This window comes from Macaca fascicularis, chromosome 13 (genome assembly GCF_037993035.2).
Source record: "Macaca fascicularis isolate 582-1 chromosome 13, T2T-MFA8v1.1".
In the NCBI taxonomy this organism is placed as follows: Eukaryota; Metazoa; Chordata; class Mammalia; order Primates; family Cercopithecidae; genus Macaca; species Macaca fascicularis.
The window spans coordinates 74,674,993-74,689,367 of record NC_088387.1 but is presented as its reverse complement, the minus strand read 5'-3'; positions in this window follow the sequence as shown (position 1 = coordinate 74,689,367).

The following is a 14,375-nucleotide window of genomic DNA, read 5'->3' as shown; positions in this document are numbered from 1 at the left end:
CCACCACGCCTGGCTAATTTTTTTGTATTTTTAGTAGAGATAGGGTTTCACCATGTTGGCCAGGCTGGTCTCGAACTCCTGACCTCAGGTGGTTGCCCACCTCAGCCTCCCAAAGTGCTGGGATTACAGGTGTGAGCCACTACGCCTGGCCATGTATTTATTTTTTTGAGACAGGGTCTCGCTCTCTTGACCAGGCTGGAGTGCAGTGGTGTGATTACGGTTCACGGTGGCCTCCACCTCCTAGGCTCAAGAGATCCTCCTACTTCAGCCTCCTGAGTAGCTGGGATCATAGGCACCACCACATTAGCCACCACGCCTGGATGTTTTTTTTTTTTTTTTTTTTGAGATGGAGTTTTGCTCTTATTGCCCAGGCTGGAGTGCAATGGCGTGATCTTGGCTCACTGCAACCTCCATCTCCTGGTTTCAAGTGATTCTCCTGCCTCAGCCACCCTAGCAGCTGGAATTACAGGCATGTGCCACCATGCCCAGCTAATTTTGTATTTTTAGTAGAGATGGGGTTTCTCAATGTTGGTCAGGCTGGTCTTAAACTCTCGACCTCAGGTGATTTGCCCACCTCAGCCTCCCAAAATGCTGGGATTACAGGCGTGAGCCACCGCTCTTGGCTGATTTTTGTATTTTTTTGTAGAGATGGGGTTCCACCATGTTGCCCAGGCTTCACTTGCTTTTTTTAGATAAAATATTGTCTCGGCCGGGCGCGGTGGCTCAAGCCTGTAATCCCAGCACTTTGGGAGGCCGAGACGGGCGGATCACGAGGTCAGGAGATCGAGACCATCCTGACTAACACGGTGAAACCCCGTCTCTACTAAAAAATACAAAAAACTAGCCGGGCGAGGTGGCGGGCGCCTGTAGTCCCAGCTACTCGGGAGGCTGAGGCAGGAGAATGGCCTAAACCTGGGAGGCGGAGCTTGCAGTGAGCTGAGATCTGGCCACTGCACCCCAGCCTGAGCGACAGAGCGAGACTCTGTCTCAAAAAATAAATAAATAAATAAAATAAAATAAAATATTGTCTCTAGGCCAGATGTGGTGGCTCACACTTGTAATCCCAGCATTTCGAGAGGTCAAGGTGGGAGGATCACTTGAGCCTAGGAGTTTGAGACCAGCCTGGGCAGCATAGTGAGACCCCTGTCTCTACAAAAAATAAAAAATTAGCCAGGCATGGTGTTTCACACCAGTTACTTGGGAGGCTGAGGTGGGAGGATTGCTTGAGCCCAAGAGGCTGAAGCTGTAGTGAGCTGTAAGTATACCACCGGATTCCAGCCTGGGCAAGAGAGTGAGACTTTGTCTCAAAAACAAATGTGGCCGGGTGCAGTGGCTCACGCCTGTAATCCCAATATTTTGGGATGCTGAGGCAGGCAGATCACTTGGGGCCAGGAATTCAAGACCAGCCTGGCCAACATGGCGAAACTCCGTCTCTACTAAAAATACAAAAATCAGCCAGATGTGGTGGTGCATGCCTGTAGTCCCAGCTACTCGGGAGGCTGAGGCACGAAAATCACTTGAACCCAATAGGTGGAGGTTGCAGTGAGCCAAGATCGTACCAATGTATTCCAGCCTGGGTGATGAAGCAAGGCCTTGTCTCAAAACAAAAAACAACAGCAACAACAACAACAACAAAAACACACAAAGAACAAAACAAAACAAAACCAAAGAAACACAAACTTTGTCTCCAGAAGGCCTTTATTAGAATCCAAATACCTAACCTTCGAGATGTAACTCACTAGCACGTTGTCTCTCTAACAGTTTCCTAGCAGACAGTTCAGGTCTAGGATTGTATCCAGGGACAGAGCTAGAGAAACTGGGGCCTCACTGTGGGGATGCTGATGAGGCAGACTCCTCAGTGAGGCCAGTGAACAGATGAGTCCACTGGGCTGGGCACCTGTGAGATGGGGCAGAGGAACACGTAGAGGGCGTCTCGACACAACCAGAGTTTATCTGTAGCGTAGTCTTCACAAACCAAGCCAGAACCATATGAGAGTGAATTCCTATCTGGCTTTGGGGGACAAATGACTCATCCAAGGCTACACTCACAGCGCTGAGTGGCGACTGGGAGCCACTGCGCTCTGCTGACTGCTCTACTTTCAGAAATACTTGCAGATCTCAATTATCTAATTGCAATTGCAATGAGAACCACAACAGGGGAGCAGAGAGAAACAATTTCTGGGGTAACCAGATGGCTTTATTAACTCCAGTTCTCACCTAGAATTACCCTCAAGAATCCTGTGGGAATGGGTTGCAGTGGTGTGGCCCTGGATTCACAACCGACAGAGCTCTGAATTCTGAGTGATCTGTACACAAACACACCTCTGCCTGGGTTACATGATAAGGGCCTCATGTACATAATTGCAGCGTGCTGTCCTAGAAATCACTTGGTAGCGTGATGGGTGGGATTCAGAAGTCAGCAGGAACCAAAGTGAGTGGAGAGGTCACAGCCATGAGTCAGAGGCCTCTGTCCTTTGGCAGCCTCCAACAGGAAGCAGACAGGGAAGGTTCCTATAGTTACCAGGGCTTGGCTGGTTTATTACTTTCATTCTAATGGGCGTTTTTACAAGACATAAGCAAAGTACAAAATATTTTATAGCCATTCGGAGAGGAAGTCCGCCACACATTTCAAAGAATGAATGCCCTCTGTAAGGATGAGCAGCTAACTACAAGCTCCTTTTGGAATCGACTAGAAGTTATTAAGTACCAAGGCTTATCTGATACTCAAATAAATATTTCTCTAAGTTTTGACTCCTGAGAGGTAAACTTCAAGGTTGACAGCACCAAGGCTATGTGGTGTACTAAAAGGGTGTAGGTTTTAGAGTCCCACAGACCTAGGATCAAGCTTTATGGCCACCATTCACCAAAACCAACAATAGGATCTGGAGCGCAGTGGTGTGATCTTGGCTCACTGCAGTCTCTGCCTCCCAGGTTCAAGCGGTTTTCCTGCCTCAGCCTCCCAAGTAGCTGGGATTGCAGCTGCCCGCCCCGACGCCTGGTTAATTTTTGTATTTTTAGTAGGGACAGTGTTTTACCATGTTGGCCAGGCTGGTCTCAAACTTATTCTTTTCCCCCACCCCCAAGACAGAGTCTTGCTCTGTCGCCCAGGCTGGAGTACAGTGGCACGATCTCAGCTCACTGCAACCTCTGCCTCCCGGGTTCAAGCAATTCTCCTGCCTCAGCCTCCCCAGTGGCTGGGATTACAGGCGCACACCACCACACCTGGCTATTTTTTGTATTTTTGGTACAGATGAGGTTTCACCATGTTGGCCAGGCTGGTCTTGAACTCCTGACCTTGTGATCCACCCGCCTCACCTCCCAAAGTGCTGGGATTACAGGTGTGAGCCACTGCACCTGGCCAATAATGACCACATTTCTATTTCATGCAGGATTTATTAGGTAAACTAGCAGCTTGTTAAAACAGTGGCGGTAAGGATGACAATATAAAGTCCTATAGAAAGCAAATCCAGGCTGGGCACTGTGACTCACGCCTGTAATCCCAGCACTTCGGGAGGCTGAGGTGGGCAGATCACCTGAGCTCAGGAGTTCAAGACCAGCCTGACCAACATGGAGAAACCCCGTCTCTGCTAAAAATACAAAATTAGCCGGGCATGGTGGTGCACACCTGTAATCCCAGCTACTGGGGAGGCTGAGGCAGGAGAATTGCTTGAACCCTGGAGGCGGAAGTTGCAGTGAGTAGAGATCTCACCATTGCCTTCCAGCCTAGACAACAAGAGCAAAACTCCATCTCAAAAAAAAAAAAAAAAAAAAAAAGAAAGAAAGAAAGAAAATCTTCTGGGCCGGGCGCGGTGGCTCAAGCCTGTAATCCCAGCACTTTGGGAGGCGGAGATGGGTGGATCACGAGGTCAGGAGATCGAGACCATCCTGGCTAACACGGTGAAACCCCGTCTCTACTAAAAAATACAAAAAAAAAAAAAACTAGCCGGGCGAGGTGGCGGGCGCCTGTAGTCCCAGCTACTCGGGAGGCTGAGGCAGGAGAATGGCGGGAACCCGGAAGGCGGAGCTGCAGTGAGCTGAGATCCGGCCACTGCACTCCAGCTTGGGCGACAGAGCGAGACTCCGTCTCAAAAAAAAAAAAAAAAAAAGAAAGAAAATCTTCTGGGCTGGGCATGGTGGCTTACAACAGAAATACCAGCACTTTGGGAGGCTGAGGTCAGAGGATTGCTTGAGGACAGGAGTTGAGACCAGCCTGAGGAACATAGCAAGACCCCTGTCTCTAGAAAAAAAAAAATTTTTTAAGTAGCCAGGCCTGGTGCATACCTGTAGTTCCAGCTACTTGAGAGGCTGAGGTGGGAGGATCGTTTGAGCCCAGGAGTTTGAGGCTTCAACGAACCATGATTATGCCACTACACTCTAGGCTCGGCAACAGAGCAAGACTCTGTCTCTAAAAGCAAACAAATTTTAAAAAAAGAGAAAAAGCAAATTTACAGTTAGCATCCTTTGACTCCCCATCCCACTTACCTCCATTAACAACTCACAGAACTTGCTGGAATACAGCTAAGTTGAATCACACAGTTGGAGCACTGTTAAGAACCAAGTTTCCATCTCCTCTTTGGTCAAAAAGTCACCCCAGGAAAATTAGCTATAAATAGCTCCAAGAAAATCTCAGAGTGGTGAAGGATTAGGAAGCATCGTGGCTTAGAGGACATGGCACTTTGCTTCTATCCTTAAGTCAAAATGCTTTATATGAGACAGCAGAGAGTCCATGGAATGGAGATCACTCACCAATGGGATTATGCAGCTATAGATAAGGACACAGGCATAGTTTGGCTTTATCTGTTCACAACACTTCCCTACAGACTCCTGGAGTTCACCTTCTTTCTATAAACAGGGAACCAACCAACAGACACAACATATCCTCCCTCCCCCACTACTCTATCCACATTCTTGGTTTCCTTTTTCTTTCACTTCCTTCTGGAACTTGAGAGCTTGTTCTAGCTGCGGAGCACAGCTATTTGTATACTCTTGACTGAAGACCAGTCCTCCTCTATCGGGGCTGGTCGTCCTCTTTGACCTAGCATGCAGCTTTGACCTAGCATGCAGCTTTGACCTAGCATGCAGCTTTAGGAGGGACGCTCATGGAGTGATGAGAGAGGAAGGGGACACCTGCCTATCCAGCCAGATCAGCTGAATCAACCCTGGCGATCAATGGGGTGACAGATGTCGTAGGAGCCTTATCAAACTGGGTATTCTGAGTCAGTTTTGTATATAGTGATGTGTTATGTATGGCTCAGCCAGACTATGACACTTGACAACTCGCTCATCCTGAGTAGTACAAATAAAATTAAGTTTGTGACCTTTAGTTCATTTTTTTTTTTTTTTTTTTTTTTGAGGTGGAGTCTGGCTCCATCACCCAGGCTGGAGTACAGTGGTGCAATCTCAGCTCACTGCAACCTCTGCCTACTGGGTTCAAACGATTCTCCTGCCTAGCATCCCAAGTACCTGGGATTATAGGCACGCACTGCTAAGTCCAGCTAATTTTTTTTTTTTGTATTTTTAGTAGAGATGGGGTTTTACCATGTTGGCCAGGCTGGTCTTGAACTCTTGACCTCAAGTGATCCACCCGTCTCGGCCTCCCAAAGTGCTGGGATTACAAGCATGAGCCACCGCGCCAGGCCCGTTTAGTTCATTCTTACTACACACCTTGATTTTCCATGAATATCTCAGGAGTCATAACATACAGATAATTCCAGAAGGGAGAGGAATCTGTGTATTTTTCCTTGTTTGTTTCCTTATTATGCCTTGTGAGAAGCCAATGCATGAGTTCTTAACCAGCTCCATGAGAACCCACAGAGACAGCCTCGTTTGACCCAGTCTGGTTATCAGAAGAGGGAAGTTCCTTATAATCGCATATATAAACCTGGTTGGTTCATAGGTGTCCTTAAACATGAGAACTACCATGTCTGAAAAAAACTCTCAAGTTTCACCGGGGCTGTTGCACACCCTCTAAATGACCCATCATAAAGACCTCACCCCTTTCTGATAGGATAAGGCAAAGGTTAAGGTCCATCCTGTTAGCTACACTCTATTTCCTTCTAGCTAGGCCAGAACATAATATCTGGAACCAATTGTTCCCTCTCTCAGCTGGCTGTAAGAATGCCGTATGCTTTTTTTTTTTTTTTTTTTGTGAGACAGGGTCTTGCTCTGTCACCCAGGCTGGGGTGCAGTGGTGTGATCTCGGCTCACTGCAGCCTCTGCCTCCTGGGTTCAAACGATTCTCCTGCCTCAGCCTCCCGAGTAGCTGGGGTTACAGGCACGCACCACCATGCCAGGCTAATTTTTATATTTTTAGTAGAGACAGGGTTTCACCATGTTGGCCAGGCTGGTCTCAAACTCCTGACTTCAGGTGATCTGCCCATTTTGGCCTCTCAAAGGACTGGGGTTACAGGCTGTATGCTTTTTATAGTGTTGGGTGGTTAAGTCTTACACAAAGTAAATGCCCAGTAAATACTTATTAGTGGTCATGACTCAACCATTCAGGTTGTTATTAAGCTAAGACCAGTCACCCCATAGTCCCTGCCGTACCATATGCTCCCAGAGAGAGCACTTCTGGCCCTCCCTATGATGGCTGCCACCACCACTGCTTTGTGGGGAAGAACAGTCATCCTGATGGTTAGTCATCCCTAACCTTTGGACTAACTATTCACAGTTCAGTTTAGGCTGATTTCTCATCGTGCCTTATATGTGTGGCTTATGTGTGCCTCAGTCACTAGAAGAACAAGCTTTCTAGATCATCCAACATGGGTAGATCATCAACGCTGGATACGATCCCAGTCCCCTGAGTCCACTGCTAATCTGATCAAGCCCCTCTCCCTCCCCTTCCCAAATTCTTCCGCTGTGCCTTGGCAACTCCAGATCTGTCGCCATCAAACGTCTTTGTAGCCTCATCCTCTTCTTTGAATGTTCCCTTCACCACTTGGCAATAAGTGAACCTGGCTGTCCCTGAGCACGCCATCTCCTGAGCAGCTCTCTGAGGGACAAGCTGCTTTACTTTTCCCCTGACATTTCAGCCTCCTAAGGGCCAGGGAGTATAGTAGGTTTTCTACTTGCCATTTCCAAACTATTCCTTGCCTCTCCTCCTTCGGTCACCCAGCTTCTTTGAAGCCTCTCTGATGCAAATACTGTCCACAACAATCTTATCCTTCTGTCTTTGATCACATTTTACTTTTTTTCTAGACAGAGTCTTGCTCTACAATAGTCACTTTTAAAATTATTTATTAGCCGGGTGAGGTGGCTCACGCCTGTAATCTCAGCATTTTGGGAGGCCAAAGTGGGCAGATCACCTGAGGTCAGGAGTTTGAAACCAGCCTGGCCAACATGGTGAAACCCCATCTCTACTAAAAATACAAAGAGTAGCCAGATGCGGTGGCATGTGCCTATAATCCCAGCTACTCTGGAGGCTGAGGCAGGAGAATTGCTTGAACCTGGAAGGTGGAGGTTGCAGTGAGCTGAGATCATGCCACTGCACTCCAGCCTGTGCAACAGAGCAAGACTCTTGTCTCAAAAATTAAACTAACATTCAGACCATTCAGCGGCCTCCCGCGCCCAGGTGGCCTGGTCCTCCATCTTGCCCTTCGCTCCATCTTGCCCTTCGCTCCATCTTGCCCTTAGCCTGAGCCCCCCTCCACCCCGCTCATTCTCCCTCTGGCCATTTGGGGTCACAGCACACCAAGAGAAGAGGATGCCACCTTCCCTGTCCCATCCCTACTCGGGTGTGCACCCTTTGCTAGGGCCCGTGCCTCCACCCAGGTCAGAGCTTGGAGATTCACCCCCTTGCTTTCACATTTAAATAAGATGCAGGCAAAAGGCTGCCACAGAAATAGGCGCTGCACACTTGTTCATAAGCACTTGGTAGAAGCACATAGTAGGTGCTTAATATTTACTGAAAAGTCTAGTACCTAGTAAGCACACAAAACCTGGTGAAAGGCAGGGTGCGGTGGCTCACATCTGTAATCCCAGCACTTTGGGAGGCCAAGGCAGGCGGATCACCTGAGGTCAAGAGTTTGAGACCAGCTTGGCCAACATGATGAAACCCATCTCTCCTAAAAATAAAAAAATTATCCAGGTGTGGTGGCATGTGCCTGTAGTCCCAGCTACTTGGGAGGCTGAAGCAGGAGAATTGCTTGAACCTGAGAGGCGGAGGTTGCAGTGAGCCGAGATCACACTACTGCACTCCAGCCTGGGTGACAAAAACAAAACAAAACAGACGGCCGGGCGCGGTGGCTCACGCCTGTAATCCCAGCACTTTGGAAGGCCGAGGCGGGCGGATCACAAGGTCAGGAGATCGAGACCATGGTGAAACCCCGTCTCTACTAAAAATAGAAAAAAATTAGCCGGGCGCAGTGGCGGGCGCCTGTAGTCCCAGCTACTCGGGAGGCTGAGGCCGGAGAATGGCGTGAACCCGGGAGGCGGAGCTTGCAGTGAGCCGAGATTGCGCCACTGCACTCCAGCCTGGGCGACAGAGCGAGACTCCGTCTCAAAAAAAAAAAAAAAAAAAAAAAAAAAAAAAAAAAAACAAAAACAAAACAAAACAAGAAAAACCTGGTGAAAATAAAACACCTGTCAACAATGCTTGGTGCCCAATGCCTGGCACTTAATATATGCTCCATGAGTGGCAGTTATAATTATTGCTATATTCTATCAGTGTTCCACACTAATTGACATAAATCTTACAAATATGCTGAGTTGGCCAGGTGTGGTGGCTCACACCTGTAAGCCTGCACTTTGGGAGGCAGATGTGGGAGGATTACTTGATTCCGGAAGTTCAAGACCAACCAGAGCAAGATGGGAAGACCTCCAACTACATTAAAAAAATAAATAAACAAATAATACTCAAACTCCTAACCATTCCTTAAGGTATTGTGTAAGCTCACACCTGTCCTCTCTCAATCACCAAACTCCAGCCCCATTGACCTCCTTTCTGTTCTTCCAGCATACCTTGTCCATCTTATCCATAGCAATATGAGACATTAGGTCAAATGTGTTCCTGAAATCAAGGTAGGCTATTATTTAAAGCAGTAGCTCTCAGTCCAAAGTGATATTGCCATTCTCAGGGGGCTGGGAAATGTGTGGAGGCTTTTTTGAAGATTGTCAAAATGACAAAGGGGATTGAATGGGTAGAGGTTAATCTCCATGAAACGTTATGAAGAATATCCTATCTAACATTCCAATAGTGCTCCATGTAGAGACATTTAGTGCAAAACATTCTTTTTTTTTTTTTTTTTTTTTTTTTTTTGAGACGGAGTCTCGCTCTGTCGCCCAGGCTGGAGTGCAATGGCGCGATCTCGGCTCACTGCAAGCTCCGCCTCCCAGGTTCACGCCATTCTCCTGCCTCAGCCTCCCGAGTAGCTGGGACTACAGGCGCCCGCCACCACGCCCGGCTAGTTTTTTGCATTTTTAGTAGAGACGTGGTTTCACCGTGTTAGCCAGGATGGTCTCGATCTCCTGACCTCGTGATCCGCCCGCCTCGGCCTCCCAAAGTGCTGGGATTACAGGCGTGAGCCACCGCGCCCGGCTAGTGCAAAACATTCTTATGTCCACAAAAAGATGTGTGTAAGAATGTTCATAACAACTTTATTCATAATAGCGCCAAATTGGAAACATCCTACATTTGGCTAATTTGCTGCATTACGTTGTTGTTGTTGAGACGGAATTTCACTCTTGTTGCCCAGGCTGGAGTGCAATGGCAAGATCTCAGCTCACTGCAACCTCCACCTCCTGGGTTCAAATGATTCTCCTGCCTCAGCCTCCTGAGTAACTGGGATTACAGGCATGCGCCACCACATCCAGCTAATTTTGTATTTTTAGTAGAGACGGGGTTTCACCATGTTGGTCTCGAATGCCTAACTTCAGGTGATCTACCTGCCTCGGCCTCCCAAAGTGCTGGGATTACAAGTGTGAGCCACTGCACCCAGCCTTGCGTTTAATTGTAATAGATATCACTTAATAAGCATCTACATATTAATTAACTAAACATTATGTTTAAGTGCTTATTATACAGTGCTTTATATATTTTTTTTTTTTTTTTTGAGACAGAGTCTCGCTCTGTTGCCCAGGCTGGAGTGCAATGGCCAGATCTCAGCTCACTGCAAGCTCCGCCTCCCGGGTTTACGCCATTCTCCTGCCTCAGCCTCCGGAGTAGCTGGGACTACAGGCGCCCGCCACCTCGCCCGGCTAGTTTTTTGTATTTTTTTAGTAGAAACGGGGTTTCACCAGGTTAGCCAGGATGGTCTCAATCTCCTGACCTCGTGATCCGCCCGTCTCGGCCTCCCATAGTGCTGGGATTACAGGCTTGAGCCACCGCGCCCGGCAGTGCTTTATATTTTACAAAAGAATTTAAAGTGGAAAAAGATATGAAAAAGGGTTTTTTTTCATGGTAAAGGGTTAGAAGTTTTGCTTTTGGAGACAAAGCTAATTTTTAGGCTGGGTGTGGTGGCTCACGCCTCTAATCCTAGCACTTTGGGAGGCTGAGGTCAGCAGATCACTTGAGGTCATGAGTTTGAGACCAGGCTGGTCAACATGGCAAAAACCCATGTCTACTAAAAATACAAAAATTAGCTGGGCGTAGTGGTGTATGCCTGTAATCCTAGCTACTCAGGAGGCTGAGACATGAGAATTGCTTGAACCTGGGAGGAGGAGGTTGCAGTGAGCCAAGATCCTAACACTGCACTCCATCCTGGGTGACAGAGTGAGACTCAATGTCAAAAGAAAAAAAAAGAGTTGGCTGGGTGTGGTGGCTCATGCCTGTTAATCCTAGCACTTTGGGAGACTGAGGTGGCAGATCACTTGAGGTCAGGGGTTCCAGACCAGCCTGGCCAACCTGGGGAAACCCCCGTCTCTACTAAAAATACAAAAATTAGCTGGGCCTGGTGGCATGCGCCTGTAATCCCAGCTACTTGGGAGGCTGAGGCAGGAGAATCGCTTGAACCGAGGAGGCAGAGGTTGCAGTGAGCCGAGATCACGCCATAGCACTCCAGCTTGGGCAACAGAGTGAGGCTCTGTCTAAAAAAAAAGTTAATTTTTAATGACAGATATAATGACATGGTAGAAATTATACATACACATTTATATATATATTAAGGTGAACTTTGTACAAATGCAAACTATTGTTATAAACTTAAACCAACTAAATATTATCCCCCACTCTGTGGTGTATATCCTATGAACCCAGGTTCTTTGGGATATGTGAGAAAAATTAATGAACAAGTAGCATAAATATAAAACTATTAACAAAGAAGATCTAGAATAGAGAGAGATTTGCTATGTAGTGGTTAAAGACTTTTACTCTTCATTCTATATAAAGGACTTTTGTTTTCTTTTTTTTTTTTTTTGAGATGGAGTCTTGCTCTGTGGCTCAGGCTGGAGTGCAGTGGCCGGATCTCAGCTCACTGCAAGCTCCGCCTCCCGGGTTCACACCATTCTCCTGCCTCAGCCTCCTGAGTAGCTGGGACTACAGGTGCCCGCCACCTCGCCCGGCTGGTTTTTTGTATTTTTTTTTTTTAGTAGAGACGGGGTTTCACCGTGTTAGCCAGGATGGTCTCGATCTCCTGACCTCGTGATCCGCCCGTCTTGGCCTCCCAAAGTGCTGGGATTACAGGCTTGAGCCACCGCGCCTGGCCAAGGACTTTTGTTTTCTACTCATCTATTACTCATGGGATGACAAAAACTTTTAGAAGTGGTAGTCTATTTTATATATTTGTGTGTGTGTGTGTGTGTGTGTGTGTGTGTGTGTGTATATATTTTTTTTTTTAGACGGAGTTTTGCTCTTGTTGCCGAGGCTGGAGTGCAATGGCGTGATCTCGGCTCACCACAACCTCCGCCTCCCGGATTCAAGTGATTCTTCTGCCTCAGTCTCCCAAGTAGCTGGAATTACAGGTGCATGCCACCATGTCCAGCTAATTTTTGTATTTTTAGTAGAGACAGGTTTTCACCAGGTTGCCCAGGCTGGTCTCAAACTCCCGACCTTAAGTGATCCACCCACCTTGGCCTCCCAAAGTGCTGGGATAACAGGCATGAGCCACTGCACCCAGCCTGAATATATTAATAAATGTGCTTAAATATGGCACTAGAACTACAAAAGATTCACAATTAAAACATAAAATGAGTAATTTTGAGCAGTGAATGACAAATTGAGAAGGTGTTAAAGAGGTATTAAAATAAACAATACCGGCTGGCGCAGTGGCTCACGCCTATAATCCCAGCACTTTGGGAAGCTGAGGCGGGTGGATCACCTGAGGTCAGGAGTTTGCGACCAGCCTGGCCAATGTGGTGAAACCCCATCTCCACTAAAAATACAAAAATTAGCTGGGTGAGGTGGCGGGCGCCTATAATCACAGCTACTCGGGAGGCTGAGACAGGAGAATTGCTTGAACCCAGGAGGTGGAGGTTGCGATGAGCTGAGAACACGCCATTATACTCCAGCCTGGGTGACAAGATTGAAACTCCATCTTAAAAAAACAAAAAAAAAGGTGGACGCGGTGGCTTGTGCCTGTCATCCCAGAACTTTGGGAGGCCAAGGCAGGAGGATCACAAAGTTAGGTGATTGAGACCATCCTGGCCAACATGGTGAAACCCTGTCTCAACTAAAAATACAAAAAGTAGCCAGGTGTGGTGATGGGCACCTGTAATCCCAGCTACTCAGGAGGCTGAGGCAGGAGAATTGCTTGAACCCAGGAGGCAGAGGTTGCAGTGAGCCAAGATCATGCCACTGCACTCCAGCTTGGGCGACAGAGCAAGACCCCATATCAAAAAAAAAAAAAAAGAAAGAAAGAAAGAAAAAAGAAGGCCGGGCGCGGTGGCTCAAGCCTGTAATCCCAGCACTTTGGGAGGCCGAGGCGGGCGGATCACAAGGTCAGGAGATCGAGACCACAGTGAAACCCCGTCTCTACTAAAAATACAAAAAATTAGCCGGGCGCGGTGGCGGGTGCCTGTAGTCCTAGCTACTCAGGAGGCTGAGGCAGGAGAATGGCGTGAACCCAGGAGGCGGAGCTTGCAGTGAGCCGAGATGGCGCCACTGCACTCCAGCCTGGGCAACAGCGTGAGACTCCGTCTCAAAAAAAAAAAAAAAAAAAAAAGAAAGAAAAAAGAAAAAAAAAATAGCCTGGATGTATACTTGTATACAATGAGTCAGAGACTAGTCTGGTATTTTGTCATTTATTTAATAATTATGCTTACTCAATTCACTTTATTGCAATTAACAATAAATAGCTGTCCAGTTATAAGAAGATGAAATTCTCCAGATTAGGTGAACAGATTTAGATCTCGAAATGGAACATTTTGCCAATAAAGCCACAATAACCAGTTAGATTATTCTTGGGAAAAGTACATGTAATTTGGAGAAAGGAAAACTTCCTGAAAACATCCAAAATTCAGCAGACAACAAAAATCTGGGTAACTTGTCCCTGATTTGTTAGTACTATTTTTTTTTTTTTTTTTTTTTTTTGAGAAGGCATTTCGCTCTTGTTGCCCAGGCTGGAGTGCAATGGTGCAATCTTGGTTCACTGCAACCTCCGCCTCCCGGGTTCAAGGGATTCTCCTGCCTCAGTCTCCTGTGTAGCTGGGATTATAGGTGCCCACCACCAAGCCCGGCTTTTTGTATTTTTAGTAGAGATGGGGTTTCACCATGTTGGCCAGGCTGGTCTCAAACTCCTGACCTTAGGTGATCCACCCACCTTGGCCTCCCAAAGTGCTGGGATTACAGGTGTGAGCCACTGTACCTGGCCTAAATAGCTTATTTCATATATCAAGTGAAATTTAAATTATACAAAGGCTGGGCGTGGTGCTCACACCTGTAATCCCAGCACTTTGGGAGGCCGAGGTGGGTGGATCACAAGGTCAGGAGATCGAGACCATCCTGGGTAACACGGTGAAACCCCATCTCTACTAAAAATACAAAAAATTAGCCGGGCATGGTGGCAGGTGCCTGTAGTCCCAGCTACTTGGGAGGCTGAGGCAGGAGAATGGTGTGAACCCGGGAGGCGGAGCCTGCAGTGAGCCGAGATCGCACCACCGCACTCCAGCCTGGGCGACGAGCGAGACTCTGTCTCAAAAAAAAAAAAAAAAAAAAAAAAGTAAATTATACAAAACAAACTGTAGAGGTACTTATAACAGCATAACTATTTACATTAATCAACTTGCCTACACTTCAACCGAATACAACACAGAAATGATTAATATAAACATAAGCTTTTGGCCGGGCGCGGTGGCTCACGCCTGTAATCCCAGCACTTTGGGAGGCCGAGGCGGGCGGATCACAAGGTCAGGAGATCGAGACCACGGTGAAACCCCGTCTCTACTAAAAATACAAAAAATTAGCCGGGCGCGGTAGTGGGCGCCTGTAGTCCCAGCTACTCAGG